This window comes from Mya arenaria, chromosome 8, assembly GCF_026914265.1.
Source record: "Mya arenaria isolate MELC-2E11 chromosome 8, ASM2691426v1".
Classification (NCBI taxonomy): Eukaryota; Metazoa; Mollusca; class Bivalvia; order Myida; family Myidae; genus Mya; species Mya arenaria.
The window spans coordinates 64,696,815-64,713,206 of record NC_069129.1 but is presented as its reverse complement, the minus strand read 5'-3'; positions in this window follow the sequence as shown (position 1 = coordinate 64,713,206).

Genomic DNA, 16,392 nt, shown 5'->3' with positions numbered 1-16,392 from the left:
TATGAGTACATTGTCCGGACGATTTTTTAATTAACCTACAAGTGACATTTGCATTACTTTTTCTTCATTATGAAATGATTTCTTTAAAACAAATAAGTTTGATAATCAGATTTAAATGTGTTCTTTATTATTTCACGATCTGATCACTATTCATTCACCACAATGGTACGTAAATGTTTCAAGTCATCGTATACGTAAGCCTGTTTAAAAATTAAAAAGGCTTTTATTGTCGGAATCAATTTCTTAAGATAAGTTTATATCAGAAATACCCCATTACATACCCCATGTAAGATGAGCCACGCGCAACAACGCGCCACTTCTTATTTCATTTATTGTATGGTTTATGAAATATATATTTTGCCATTTCAATAAAGCGCAATCAAATATATATGTTTGCAGAAAAATGCGACCCGAGGGCACGTGCGTTAGCCGGTAACGAGGCATGCCGAGTTACCGGTCTCGCAGCGTGTCCGAGGGTCGGATTTTTTAATCTGGACCGGAAAAACATGATTTTATCTTTTTCTTGCATATGTAAATTCATCAATTTGTGGAGAAAATGACGTTTAAAACGAACTTTTGTACTATTACACCAAAAGCGCGTGCGACATTGTTTACTGACGCCATAGAGCGCAGTGCTTTTAAGTAACTTAATCTAGCCTTTTTTAACGATTCTTTATGTCAATTTTAATTAGAAGTCTAGCAAACATATATAATTATTTGATTGTGCTTTATTGGAATGACGTTATATATCTTTCATAAACCATACAACAAATGGAAAAAGAAGTTGCGCGTTGTTGCGCGTGACTCATTTTACATGAGGTATGTCATGAATACGACACATGCCATATCGACACAATATGCGAATGGTGACATGAGGGGTTCGGCTAAGCCTGATCATTTTTGTTAATCCAACGTATTTTTGGTGTGTTTTTAAATTCATTGCCACCATCTATCATAAACATGCAAATGTGTAATAAACCAATTGAAATTAATTTCAGGAGTCTAGAAAAGAATTGATGTGCCGGCATTGTGGGAAGGTATTTAAAAGTAGATCGGAGCTAAACGAACACGAGCACATCCATGATGAAAAGGCGCCATACGATTGCTGTGGAAAGCCGTTCTGCAGCAAATCAAAAATGCAGAGACATTGGATTGCACTTTAAAGAACATAATAATCTAGATGTAGTAAATTTAACGTTTATTCATGTGGTGCCATGTAATGCCATATATTTGCCATATAATTTTACAGGATCATATTTATGCATAAAGTTTTTTGTTCACATTGTTATTTGATTCCACTTTACAACACCACTAGAAAAGTTTTGTGCCATGAACTGTTAATGTGCAACTATAAATTTACAAAATAGTGATAAATAGTCTGTGATGAATACAATCAAAATAAATACATATATAGTTTCTTTTTATTCACCTATTCGTCGGTTAACACAAACTGAATATATCAATAAGCAATGCACTATTATGCTTGTGGTGAAAAAGAAGACATCACACGTAAACTATTTGACGGTTTCGAATGTCTTACATACACGTGACAACACAGCGACAACGATAACCTCAATGAAATTGTCAAACTAACATATTATACATTGATTCTAATTCTCAGAATTACAGTTCAGGCAATTTCAATTGTATTTTGATGGCGAAACCTTGTAGAGAGGGGAACGGAATGGTGATTTCAAAGGAGATAGAACTGGTGTCATTCCTTGAAGAATTACTTGTGTATAACATTTTGCTGGAGAAAACAATTTTGCTGGGTAAAAATGTTTTCCGCTTTTTGTTTCACGGTTTAAATCATTTTGCATGCCTCGTTTAGTGGTATTTCTTCTAGTTCGTTTTTGTTTGGGTCTATGGAGCGAAAGTGTGGACTTCTTCTGTCGCATTCTGAAATAAAATGCAAAGCATTGTACGCCTATGCATCGTTTTACTAAACAAGAGCGAACGATAACCCTCGTATGTTGTTTCAAAGTCGAAAAATGAACGTAAATAAAACAATGTAGAAGTATAAATGTTGTTGTTGGACATGTGTATACTTTATCGTGCAATAAGTGTACCAAAGTTTGGCTGAATATATAACCGGTTCTTAAGGAGTCGCAGTCAACGAAAAGCCAGACTCTCAACCCACAAACAGACAAACTAATACAAATCATTTTAATAGATGGCATGGATTTACACGTGCTATACATTAAATTAGCAACACAAATGAGTATGCCAATCATAGACGGTGGAAGTATTCTTAATCAAGCATCGTTTCAATAAATTGACATATTGGATGGAGGTATAATATATTTATAAACTTTAAATACTAGGGCATGTTTTGTACTGTTTTCTTACTGTATGTATATTATACTATAATTAAAATGCATAGTACATTTAATATCATACAATGAGTGTTCTCCGTTCACTTTGCACATCGAAAGTTGTTTAAAGAGGTAAAGGGGTTTATTATGATAGGGAATATTTCTAATAAAATACACATCGAAGAAATTAAATAATAAACAGATAAAATAGTGCTTACTTACACGAAATATTAATCCGACTCATTTCAGATCTCGTCTGGAAAGCAGGCCGGACAGACTTGTAGTGCAGCATAATCTACAAAGAAGGGAACAGTTTAAAATTATTAATGAGAAATGCTTTAAGCATGAAATCGTTCGGACAATGCACTCATAAATATTTCATAATAAAGAAAAAGTAATGTAAATGTCACTTATAGGTTAATTAAAAAATCGTCCGGACAATGTACTCATAAATATTTTGTACGGACAATGCACTCGCTTTGAAAATTGTCCAGAACTTTTGTTTAACACGGAACTATCACTTGAAACTTACAACGAAGTAAATATTTGCAAATTTAATCAATATTTTGTAGACTTTTGTTTCATACTCCTGCCTTTTGCGCTAAAACACACGGAAATCAGACTGATACGGACAATGTACTCGCATAAATAAAATCTGTATCGAGTTTCAGGCTTAAACTAAGCAAACCTTCGAAAAACAAAACACACGCGAGTAAACTGTGTTACAATGCGGGTACTCTGCGCCTATTCTAAAGATCTTACCTTAATATTTACCATCCGTAAATGCCAAGTTTATGTGTTGATGCGGTCGAATATTTCGCCATCTTGTACGGCCAATGTACTATAGTGATCACGTGATACTCCCCTGTGTTATGGTTGATCTTTTTAATAAATATTAAACTACTGTCTGGTATATACTTGTAGTGTGGAAAAATCAAGTTTTTATTCTCAATTATTTTAGAATCAAGTTATCTCCTAAAAACATTTTACTAAATTATCAATTGTAACCTGGAATGTATAACAAAACAGCATATAAAACATAACTGATTGTAATATGTGTATTCATTTAAAGACATGTTTGTACAAACCGATATTATTTTGGATATATTTGTAATATATTCACTTGTTCCGTTTCGATTATATAATCGATGATTGATCGAAATGGCTCGTCCGATTATTTTCGATGATCGACTATGACTTTGGTCCGATTTTCAATCCCTAGTTACAGCTATGGGCATGGTGATTCCCATCTGCAAAGGCCAACTTCTTTCTCTGTTCCGGTGCAGCATTCCTTCATGAAACCAGACACGTATGATGTTGAGCGGCGGGACTACCATTATCTCAAAAGAAGGTTTACAAAGCGGTTCGGTAGCAGTAGACATCAACATCTATGGCTCGCTAAGTTTGAGAACAGGCAGCGTCTGCGTGGGGAGCCTGTTGGTACTTGCCGATGATCTCCGGCAGTTGGCACAGAAGGCCTATGTTGATCTTGATCACATTGTACAGGAGCGGTTGGCGCTAAACCAGTTATATAAGCAGGTGTCTGGAGACATGCAGTGTCGCTATATTGACAACAACTGCCAAACAGTAAACAATGCTGTTGAAGTCATCGAACGTTATGAAGCAGTACTTGGAACATCCCAGTCGTCACTTGTTCGAGCAGTTGTGGGTGCTACTGATACACAGCTTCTGTCTGCTGTTCAGCGCCATGAAACTCGGCTGGAGCGCATTGAGAAAATATGTCCGCCAATCACATCGCGCCAACATCCAAGTAGACCAAGAACTAGCTATGGTTGTGGGTCACCAAGCCACTTTATGAGAGATTGTCCCCAACGAAGCAAGGTCAGCCGGTGCCCCCTAACCCGTACCGTAACGGAGGTTACAATCCTTCAACTTTCCAAAGGGACCAGTCTCGCGATAATACACAACAGGGTCCTGCCCAACCAAGATTTCCATACCCACAAAATGTACCTGTGACCCCAAATGAACCATCGTTTTCGGAATACTATTTTTTGCCGATTCTGAGGGTCAAGTGTCTGCGACATGTGTTGACGAACCCAAATCAATTTCTGATGTTCCTATTGTTGAAATACATACTGCACGTACAGGTGCAGACACAACAAAGTTTGATAATGGTTTGTATGCAACTGGCAAAGTTTTGTCAAAACCAGTTGATTTTCTTATCGATTGTGGTGCAACCAAATCGCGTCTGTCTATCAAAAAGTTTGCTCTGCTCCAGCAAGAGTATAATGTTACTCTAGTTGCGGTGTCACATACTTTTCTCACAGTTAATGGTCAGCCAATGAATGTAGCTGGTAAAGTCGATCTTCTCATTGAGTTGGGCGCAGGGCGTTTTGATATTGCGTTTGTTGTGTGCGATATAGAGTCAGATGGAATTTTGGGCCAAGATTTCCTTCGTGCGCATGTGGACAGTATTAACTACCGGAAATCCTGCCTTGTTATAGGGTGTGACGTTGTTCCTCTTTGGGTTGGTGGTTTATCTTTACAGATTTGTAGAGTGGAAGTAAGGAACACTGTCCGGATACCAGCAAATTCTCGAATGTGGGTGTCAGTTAAAATTCCTCAGGCTGAACATATCACTCCTACTGGTTTCATTGAACCTTCTATGGAACTGATGGGGAAGATGGAAATTTGTACTCTTGGGGGTCTTGTGAATACTACTGCCGAAAATGTCGTAGTAAATGTTATCAACTACACTATGTAAGAGGACTAATATAGGAATGTGCGAGTCATTCACCGAATCTTAATGATAACTTAATGATCCTCATCCGAGGACATTGGCCGCACGAAACTTGTGCAGCATTCGATCAACACAGGTAACGCTGCTCCTTTACGGCAACCACCAAGGCGACTTCCTCTTGGAAAGCGGGCTGTAGAGAACGAAGAGGTCAACAAGATGCTAGAAAGGGGGATCATTGAGCCACCGGCAATTGCATGGTCATCCCCAGTTGTTCTAATTACTAAGAAAGACGGAACCCCTCGCTTTTGCGTTGATTATCGGCGTCTTAATGACGTTACTGTCAAGGATGTCTATCCCCTGCCTCGTGTGGACGATTGTATAGATTCTCTTTCCGGTGCTCTTTAGATCTCAACAGCGGTTACTGGCAGGTTGGAATGAGTCAAGCTGATAAGGAAAAGACTGCATTTGCCACCACCATGGGCCTTTACCAATTCACTGTTATGAGCTTCGGTTTAGCCAATGCCCCATCTACATTTGAAAGATTAATGGAAAACTTCCTTCGTGGTCTTCAATGGGAAGAATGTCTCCTGTATATGGATGACATAATAAAATTATTGTTCCTTGTTGCACAGTAGAAGAGGGTATAGCTCGGTTTGATCACATTTATCAAAGACTCCATCAAGCGTGCCTCAAGTGTAAGCCCGCAAAATGTGTATTCTTACAAAAATATATCAAGTTCCTGTGTCACCTTGTGTCCGAGTCTGGTATTGCAACTGACCCAGCCAAAATTGAAGCGGTCAGACTGACCGACGCCAAAGATGTCAAAAGCTTCCTTGGCATGTGCTCGTACTATCGCCGATTTGTCAAAAACTCTGCTTATATTGCAAAACTACTCCACAAAGTAACCAACAAGTCAAATAAGTTTGACTGGTCCCCTCAATGTAATGCTGCTTTTCAGACTCTGAAATCTGCACTCACCTCCGCTCCTATACTAAGCTATCCTATTCCAGGAGCAAAGTTTGTACTAGATACTGATGCTAGCGTTGTCGTCACTGGATCAGTTCTCTCGCAAATCCAGGACAACAGAGAGGTTGTTATAGCCTATCACAGCAAATGTTCATGAAAAGTGTGGTCAGCCTATTCTCTTGCGAACCGATAATGCTGCAGTTTTTGAATTTGAATAACCGCACCGGTCAAGTAGCTCGTTGGCTTCAAGAGTTGGGTACATATAATTTGACCGTAACTTATCGAAGCGGTACACAACACTGAAATTCCGATGCGCTTTCTTGCAAACCTTGTTCAAGCTGTGTGAGACAACAAATCTTAAATGACGTTGACTTGGCCGAGGAGAGTATGCCTGAGGTACAGTGTCAAAAAGAGCAACTTCCGGCTGTAAGGGTAGTTACCATATCTCAAGCTGTAGAAGATTCACACTGCAAGCCTTCAATGTCAGTCTTACAGAACTGGTCACCACCAGAGATAATGACTCAACAACTCAATGACCCCTCTATGTCTTACATAATACAATTGTTTCAAGAATCTAACTCCCGTCCCGCCTGGGAGAAGGTGAACGGAAAATCAACAGTTGTTAAAACGCTTTGGCGCATATGGGATCGCTTGGAGTTGGCTACCGGTTATCTTGTTCGAACCTGGGTTGACGATGAACACAACAGTCATTTACAAGTTATTGTCCCAATTCAACGGCGCCAAGAAGTATTGCATTATTTTCACGACATCCCATCAGCTGCGCATCTCGGTACAGAGAAGACACTTTCTAAGATTCGCCAAACGTTCTATTGGCCAGGGATGCAGGAGGATGCAGCGAAGTATTGTACACGTTGTTCACAATGCACCTCACGAAAAACCTCACGGCCTATGAAATCCCCTCTTGGGAACGTTCTTGTTGTCGCTCCTATGGAACGGGTCGCTGTCGATATTTTTGGTGCACTACCAAAATCAGCTGCTGGTAATTCTTATGTGATTCTTCTGTTGTATGTGATTGTTTTACCCGATGGACTGAGGTTTTTCCATTGCCAAATCAAGAGGCAGAAACCATATCAAACGCTTTTGTTGATGGTTTTGTTTCCCGCTTTGGGGTACCTTTGTCGATCCACCCTGACCAAGGACGAAACTTCACCTCCAAATTATTTAACGACATGTGTGAGCTCCTCCAAATAAAGCATACACTTTCTACTGCACTGCATCCCCAGTCGAATGGTACGGTTGAGCGATTCAATCGAACACACGCCACGATGCTTACAATGTATTGCTCTGCTAACCAGCGAACCTGGGACCAGTATCTACCCCAAGTCATGATGACCTATCGGTCCTCTGTACATACAAGCACTGGACATACACCAAACAAGATTGTCTTCGGACGAGAACTTATACTTCCAATGCAAGCTGTTATTGGCATGTCGCCTATATCTGATGCCCCGAGTCGCCCAATTGACTATGTCCTTCAGCTTCACGACCAGCTCATTCAGACCCAAAATTTGGCTCGGACTGTCTTGAAAGGCAAAACTAAATATCGGCAGCGTCTGTACGACCTTCATGCGAAGAAGCGTCATTTACAGACTGGTACTGCTGTGTGGTTGTACGACAATAGTCGCAGACACGGTATATGCAGCAAATTATCGTCTGCGTGGAAGGGCCCTTATCTTGTAGTCGCGAAACTAGATGACCTAGTGTATATGGTAAAGAGATCTCCCAAGTTACCCGCAAAGCCCGTCCACATCGACCGGCTGATGAAATACCACAGCGTTAGTGTTCCAAAATGGTTCAGCTATACACAGTTTTAGTTCCCATTAACAGTTTTTTAGGTCACATAAAACATTTCTGACAAATTCACACAGCTGAGAGCATAAGAGGAAGACATGAGATATAAAATATTATAAGTTGCTCACACTGTGAGCATTTACATTTTGGTATAATGTTAGGTTGCTAAGAAGATGGAGTTTGGTAGCGGCATAACGAGAAAAATGAAAGGCGTGCACGCGACAGTTATATGAGTAATGAGGACAGGTTGATCAACCGTCTGCGATTTACTTGCTGAGATGAAGTATTAAAATGCCGTTGACCATTCCTAGTAGCGCAACGCAGATGTTTTAAAAAGGAAATACCACATGCCACAATACAACTTTGATATGCTCATTCTTTTTTTTTAGCCTCCAAACAGTCAACCTCCGACAGTCTTGCGGGTGGTCTGCCCGCTGTGCATCAGTGGAAAACCGAGGGAATTTAAACGTTGCGGCGACCTTCGCTTCCACCTGCGAAACAAACACATGGATGTCATGAACTCAATGCCATCAGAAACCTAGAGCTCCAAAACATGCTTTTATTTCTCCAAATTTCCGGAAATATACATTGAGGCGCATGGTGCTGCTGATTTCCATAGCCGAGAAGGAAACTATGCCAGATACCTTATAACTTAATTGGAAACAGGGCGATCATCGGGAATAACATCATGGCTTTCCGGCTGGGACAAGGCAAAGACCCAAACTCCGTCAAAGACCCAATCTCCGTCAAAGTCTCAACCTCCATCTAAGTCCCATCCCCATTCTAAGACACATTCTCCACTGAACTCCCAGTCAAAGAAGAGGAAGTTGCAGCCCATGTTAGAATTGGTGGCGATCCAGAATAACTTCGACCAGATGCGGGTTTTTCTGTCTGGGGACACAGAAGGATCCAAAGTCGATCGAGCGACTGAAACGGCGGCAGACAACCTTAGCCCCACGACCCGGGATTGCGGATGGGAAGTGGACCCGTGTGGATGATGCCAGTCTCCATGATAGAGCCTCTGATATTTTGGGCAAATCTCCTAGTTTGCTGATTACAATTCTACAGAAGGAAAACATCGTCTTCGAGGCAATGAGGGGAGCGGACATTCGTTTTCCTACTCCCATAGAACTTCTTGCTGTGGAAGACGTTGCCACAACACATCTCTCACCCATCAGACCAGAACCCACAACTAACATCAGCGCAGAACAGAACTTATCAATGCCCCTGCTGACAGATTTCTCTGAAAATATGGCACTACATAGATCCCACTCCTCAAGTTCCGGTTCAACAAGTCCATCACCTTCGTCACTGGTACATACCACACCCACACAGCAACACTAGCAACTATCAGTCCAACGCCCGAAGTAATTACTTCCTCCTCCGTGTTTGCTCCTGTGTCCGGAGGTTTAGCCGGCTTGACACCGTCGCTGACAAGTTCGTTCAGTCCTATTCCTTTTAAACCACCTTTGGCTGCTACTTTAATGCCGTCACCCATCACACCTTCGACCACCAACATTAGATCCCCATTGACTTCACCTGGGATGCACCTCTCGTCCAGACACAGCCCTCTATCTCATCAAAGCATCTCTAATGTGCAGGATAGTGTGCGGCACCTCTTAATCTCAGGAAACATGCCCATCCTTCCACCAGGCCGCCGTGAGTGGGGACAAGTCGAAGAGGAGTCAGTAGGACTGACTAATTCCATCTCCTGGCCGCCACTGGGCTGGAAGCAATACAGTCCGTAGCAAAGAGGTGTTGCTGCCGAGTATGTGGCTGGTGTGTTGGAAATGAGTGATGGCATCTGATGGCAGAGAGACGTGCGGTGTTCGATTTGGACGTAAGAAATTAAAAATATCTTCTAGGCTGTATTAAAAGTGTAAATGGATTAAGAAGGAGAAAACAAATTCTGATTTTTTTTTGAATTAATGGGTGTGAATTAGGGTTATACTTATTGTCAAACTCAGCTGCAAGATATATATTTTATTACATTGAAAGTAAGGTACACACGTAAGTAGCCAAAATCATGACTTGTAAAACAAAAGAATAATTATATGCTTTGTGTATTAATTCTATATCACAATTTGCATTCTCATATCAGACGATAGAATTAGACAGAGGAAGCCAGTCCACCAGCAAGGAATTTCCAGATAGAATGCAATCCTCGAGTATTCAGCAAGTGAAAAAATAAAGTAAGCAATTTTAAACATATAAAGGAAAAGTTAACTTTAAATGGAATAATAACTTATTTAATCTCTGGAATGATACATGTAGCTGTATATTAATGCAACGTTACGTTAATAGACATAATAACATTGTATTTATCGCATCGAATGTTTTCGTCTAGATATGAAGATGATAATACCTTCAATAACCTGGGTTTAAAATACAAGCTAAATAAGCAATAGTAGGGCAACGCTGCAAATGTTGTTTTATTTAGTTATTAGATACAATAAGGTTAAATTTTAATTAACATTTTTATTTTTATTTTACATGTTATCCTTGAAGAACATTTCTCCAGGAAAAGGTGCAGACAGCACAACTGGAATGGTTTGACGGATAAAACAGAAAGGTTGAGCTGGAGATGGAGCTTTTGAGGGAAAAAATAGCAATGTCTAGGGAGAAAAGGAAGTTTTGCAGACAGAGTTGAAGGAGAAGGATGACATGGACATAATTCCATTAGTTTGTAACGAATAGGGTAAGTGGATCAGTAAACAGAAATGCATAGAACACGTAAGATAATCTTGTTACATAAAAACAACAACAGAACACCAGCTTCCTTCCAATAGAAAATGTTCCTATCCAAAATAGGCCTGCGCAATATGGTCACGGATGGAAAATCCATTTTCACCACCAACCTGGGATATAAGTGGAAGTTCCTCCACATCGCCGTCATCAACGTCAGGTTCACCAAACAACATGGCAATGTTATGCAAAACTGCGCAAACGACAATCTCTCGACATACTTAAGCGAATGTCTTTCTTACCTAGAGTTTATATAAGAACAAAATGAATAACTAAACATAGGCAAAGTTTCTATCTAGCTATATTGTATTTATGCACTGTGCTGTTTGTAGAGTTTTGTGCTGTTCTATGCTTCTTGTTTGTGAATTTGTGTTCTATGTCTTTGGCGTTTGCCACTAAAACGGGTTTATGTTTAAACGTTTTGCTACTGAGCATGTTTCTGTAGCTTTTTGCATATATATTGACATAAAAATAAGGGCTCATTTAGGAATGACCTTTGAATTTTCAGTTTTATTAGGTATTAGCAAAACTGAAAAATAGGAATTTTTAGGAATTTTATGGCCGCTGGACGAGTTAGATTATATTTTTGGCGATTTACAGAAAGTTCTGCTTGGTGCAGCACAATTGCAAGAAAAAACAGAAAAACGACTCCACCGTCGAATCTGATCTTCCTGGGATACATTGGCAGTGCAAAAAGGTACCTTTGCGATAAGGAATACGGCTTCGACGTATTTAGTTCACTGGAGTTTTGCCTAACAAGAGAGGCACTGAAGGCAAAGTGTAGTGATTTAAAACAGAGCGTAGGAGGGCATTAACGAATATTCAATGCGCTATTTAGTTTTCCGGTAAAATGCTCTTAACTATTCGTCATCATTCCAAGGAGAGTCCAAGCGCTATTAAGCTGCCAACAATTACTTAACATTCTAACTAGAAATCAATGACACACTCAGGACATCATATGCAAATATAACGTTTAATGAATGCATATAGCGTTATGCATAGGATGATTTGCGTACTTATACTTCAACCAACATACACGTGTTGTTTTAAAAGACTCTTGTCGACCCCGAATCAATCTGGTTAATGTTACTGTTGAAACAATGGATATATTTACTTGTTACGTAATAACCATGAACTTATAAAAGTAATGTAAGAAGCTTGCATCGTGAAAAAGCATGGAAGCATAAGAATGCTTTAAAGTCGAATATGAGCGCTCGACGATTCTGTAAAATATAAAATTATCCGTTTCCGCTACTGGAGAACTAGGCAAGGCACCGACCGCTTTAAAGGTGGAAAGAATGCGTATTTATTTGGAGTGGGACAATAACAAAGTGATTAAAACAAAATGGACACCGTATACTTGATTTAAATAATGTTCATGCTTCACATTCTGATCAACATATTTAAAAGTGTACCTCCTTCCAAAAAAATAAAGATCCCCAAGGACGGCTTTGTATTCAAGATTCCGCTTAAATTATGCAAATTTAAAAAGCAAAATGAAACACTAACGTTAGTACTTAGTCTTTTTTGTCGCTTTCTTAACATACACTGTTCTTTATACTTACAGATTCTTAAAACAACTTTAATGATCCTAATATCATCTAGTTAAACTAGAACTCCGCGAGTCGGATGTGTCGCCTGACGAATTATTTACTGTTGACATTATATGTATTGTATGATTGGCATTTTATTCAATCGTAGACAATGATGTTGCCATTCAACTTTCAAGAGTAGGTGGCATTTGAACTGAAGGTAACAACGTTAAGCCGAAAATTAACAACGTAAATTAACAAAGGGCAATAACTTTAAAAATTCAGAGCAAGAGTTACGGTTGTTGAGCATTGCACTTGTCCTCAATAAGATCTATCTACCTATTAAGTTTCAGGTTGATACCTCTTGTAGTTTACGATATATGCCCCTGACAAAATTTAAGCTGGAAAAATAACAAAGGGCAATAACTCTAAACGTATAGGTGTAAGAGTTACGGTTTTTATGCACAGCACTTGCCCTCAATGAGATTTATCTAGCTATGAAGTTTCAAGTTGATACCTCTTATATTCTTCAAGATATGCCCCGGACAAAACTTTAAGCATGAAAATTAACAAAGTGCAATTACTCTAAAACTAAGAAAGCAAGAGTTACTGTTATTGTGCACTGCACTTGCCCTCCACGAGACCTGTCTACATATGAAGTTTCAAGTTGATAACTCGTATATTCTACAAGATATGCCCCGGACAAAACTTTAAGCATGAAAATTAACAAAGTGCAATTACTCTAAAACTAAGAAAGCAAGAGTTACTGTTATTGTGCACTGCACTTGCCCTCGACGAGACCTGTCTACATATGAATTTTCAAGTTGATAACTCGTATATTCTACAAGATATGCCCCGGACAAAACTTTAAGCATGAAAATTAACAAAGGCCAATTACTCTGAAAATATGGAAACAAGAGTAACAGTTCTTGTGCTCTGCACTTGCCCTCTATGAGATCTATCTATATATGAAATTTCAAGGTGATACCACTGATAGTTTACGAGATATGACTCGGACAAGTGAAAACGGGACGCGACCGCCGCCGCCGCCGACAAAAGTAACCCGTATATGTCGCCTAGTGAGGCGACACAAAAATTGGCTTTGGTGCAGTTAATATAATTTTCACAGGGCGGTAAAAATGCAGGCTATTACTTGTTGAAGATATTTTCTGCTTTTGTTCACTTTCTTTAGATAATTGTTCTGCACTTACAATCGGATTACATTTTCATTATAATTATGTCGAGGTCACGCTTCCAAACTAAAATAGACATACACAAAGACTTATGCTCAGCTGACATGGCACAATAAGCTGCAAGATGAGTTCAAAACAAACAAACCGTACAGCAGTGGGAGCAAACACTAATACAACACAACAGGAGGTTGGAATTGTTTATACAAAATGTAACCTCATAAGACAAAAAGTATAAGGTAGAAAGTCAATTTTTGATCAGAAAAGAACAACGATGACGTTAAGCGAACTTACCCAGTTTATTTTATATAGTATATATGCACTGAGCTGTTTGTGGAGTTTTGTGCTGTTCTTCCATGTTTCTTGTTTGTGATTTTTGTGTTCTATGTCTTTGGCGTTTACCAAGTGTCATTAAACCGGGTTTATGTTTAAACATTTAGCTACTGAGCTTGTTTCTGTAGTTTTTCACACACGGATTCATTAAAAACAGATGGCACACACTCACAATACCGACAGTTCCACGATCAGTCAAAAATGTCTTGAAACTTCTTATACATTCGTCGTATTCGCAACCGCATCGCGGTTTTGCCGAATCCACGAGCATTCCAGGATAGAATTAACCCGCTGGAAGTTTGTCTGAATTTGAGGTCTTCAACCGCTACCGATTTTGACAACAGTCTATAATACATTTCGACATGGCGTATTAATCCATGGTCCGGCCGACGAGTCGGTCGAATCCTCTTCCACAACTTCTTAATGTTCTTGTGACGCTGCAGTTTTTAGCCACAGGTACCCACTATATGTGGTTGGTGTTCATAGGATTTCATCTCCGTCAGTATGCCGGGCGAATACAGGTGTTATTGGGGTTCTCGCTCAGATTGGATGCAGAACGATCGGATATAGAACGAATGTGGAAACATTTTATCGAACTGCAGGCAATTATTCATGTCGGAAATTGCTTCTCTATTCTTGTCAACAATCTTGGTAGTATGTCACACTAGAAACGGCCAATGTACTTTCTTGCTGTTAATTCGGATGGGTAAATGCAAGCGGATTAAGCCCGGAAAGTACACGAGCTGTCAAAATAATGTCAATAATTAGGGATACATTCTAGCCATAAAATAATCCTAATCCCATATTGGATCATTATACTGGTAATGCAGGTTTGCTACATTGTGCCTTAGATGACCCTTTTGCTTCTGAACTTAGACTTTTTGGTACAAATCTGTAGTATTATAAAATTCATTTACAAGTTGTTGTTTTCTATCTTTATCAGAGGTCAATTCTGTAGCAAGGACATGTGTACTTTAATCCCTTCTAATGTTGATGATTAATCAACGAGTGACTGTCTTTGAAACCGCATTGTTTTAACACTTTCTTAAGTTAATGTAGTGATATCTGGTCATTTAAATTGTCTATTGTCTTAACTATTGAACGGACAGAGTGTGAATCATCTGATCCCTTAATCAATGAATTGTCAAATAAATATTATAAACAATTAACACTTATTCTTAGATGTCGACAGTAAGCTCTGATCATTCTAAATTAGCAAAACAATGGACATAACTTTATTCTAGGTTTCCAAAATGTGGTAGGTGTTGTTGATAGAACACATATTAGGGTACAGGCGCCATGTGAATATGAAGGGGATTACCTCAATCGGTAAGGGTACCACACCATCAATGTTCAAGTAAGTAGTTAGTGAATCTAAAATCGTATAACTATTCTAACTATAACAGCTGATTTAGAACCATCTAACACTTCTGTGTGAAAATCAGTACCAAAGGTATGATGAACAAAATTAATGACATGCATGTTACGGGGTATATGTACTGTACTGAAACAATTATACCAATTTTTCATTTCTTATTATATCATTGGATAATTTTAAGACATGACAGAAAGTTTCGACCCCACTGAGATTATATTGTTTTATAAATACTTTTTCCTTACTCTTCATTCATAAAGCAAATCATATTAAACAAAGTTTATGTGTAAAATTTGTGTCTTTGTGCAGACTATAAACAAAACTTTTTTTTCAAAATTGCATAATATACTTTCATTTTAAGTCATTAATTTTATCAATTTATTTTGTAGATGGCTTGTGACTCAAGCTTTCAGTTTCTTAATGTTGTGACAAAATGGCCACGCAGCGTTAATGATGCCAGGTTTTTCAGAGTCTAAACTTTGCCAACAGCTTGAATTTAATATACATTTCTACTTTCTGTTTCTTTATTTGAATAAAGCAGCCCTTTGCATTTTTCAGGTTGTACCGCTCAGCTGAGTGATACATTGTACTTTGACCCTTAATAAAAGTGTTGTTATTAGTTTTCAAGGGAATCGCTCAAGTTTTCCTAGTAATGCATTTGACAACACTTATAGTTTAATTATTTCACTTGTTGATACTTTAAAGTCATGAAATAATACAATGAACATATAAAATAAATCTAGTTCTATTTGGGAGCAAACCTACGACGGTACCAATGTCGCTTGATCGCCAATGGCGATGAAAATTGGGACCAAGCTATGAAAAAATAAAATCCGATAGTCCTATTGGCTATGAAAATCTGACCTGTGTAAATAATAAGTAGTCATTCCAATCATATTTTCAGAGAATGCTGTGTTTACTAAATCAGTATGTAAGATGCGTCTTAGGCTACACGAAACGTCACTCGGGTAAGTATTTACACTTACACCATCTAGAAGTTTTGTAACTAACACCATCTAGAAGTTTTGTACAACGCGGCTGCATTCTCCAGAGTAGTCACAATGTCATATTTTAATTTTTGTATTCAAATGAGTTGACATATGTATGTATTAACTAATTTAACTTTAGTATAGTTAAATAAATAATGTTTTATACATATTTTTTTTTAAATTTGAAGTACTTCTTAAGTTACTTTGGACCTCTTTAAATTTAGCTGGTGTACATTTTATTCACACACTCACACACGCACACGCGCACACGCACACTATTGTTCACTATTTGTGCCATGAATGTTTAAAAAAGTATGAAACCTTTTTCAATTTTTTTGTAAATGAGCAAAACGCCATAGTGGATATTAATTCTCCGCCAATTTCTTCTGAAAATTGGCATTGTTTGTTAAAGTTTGATAACATGAATTGTTCAA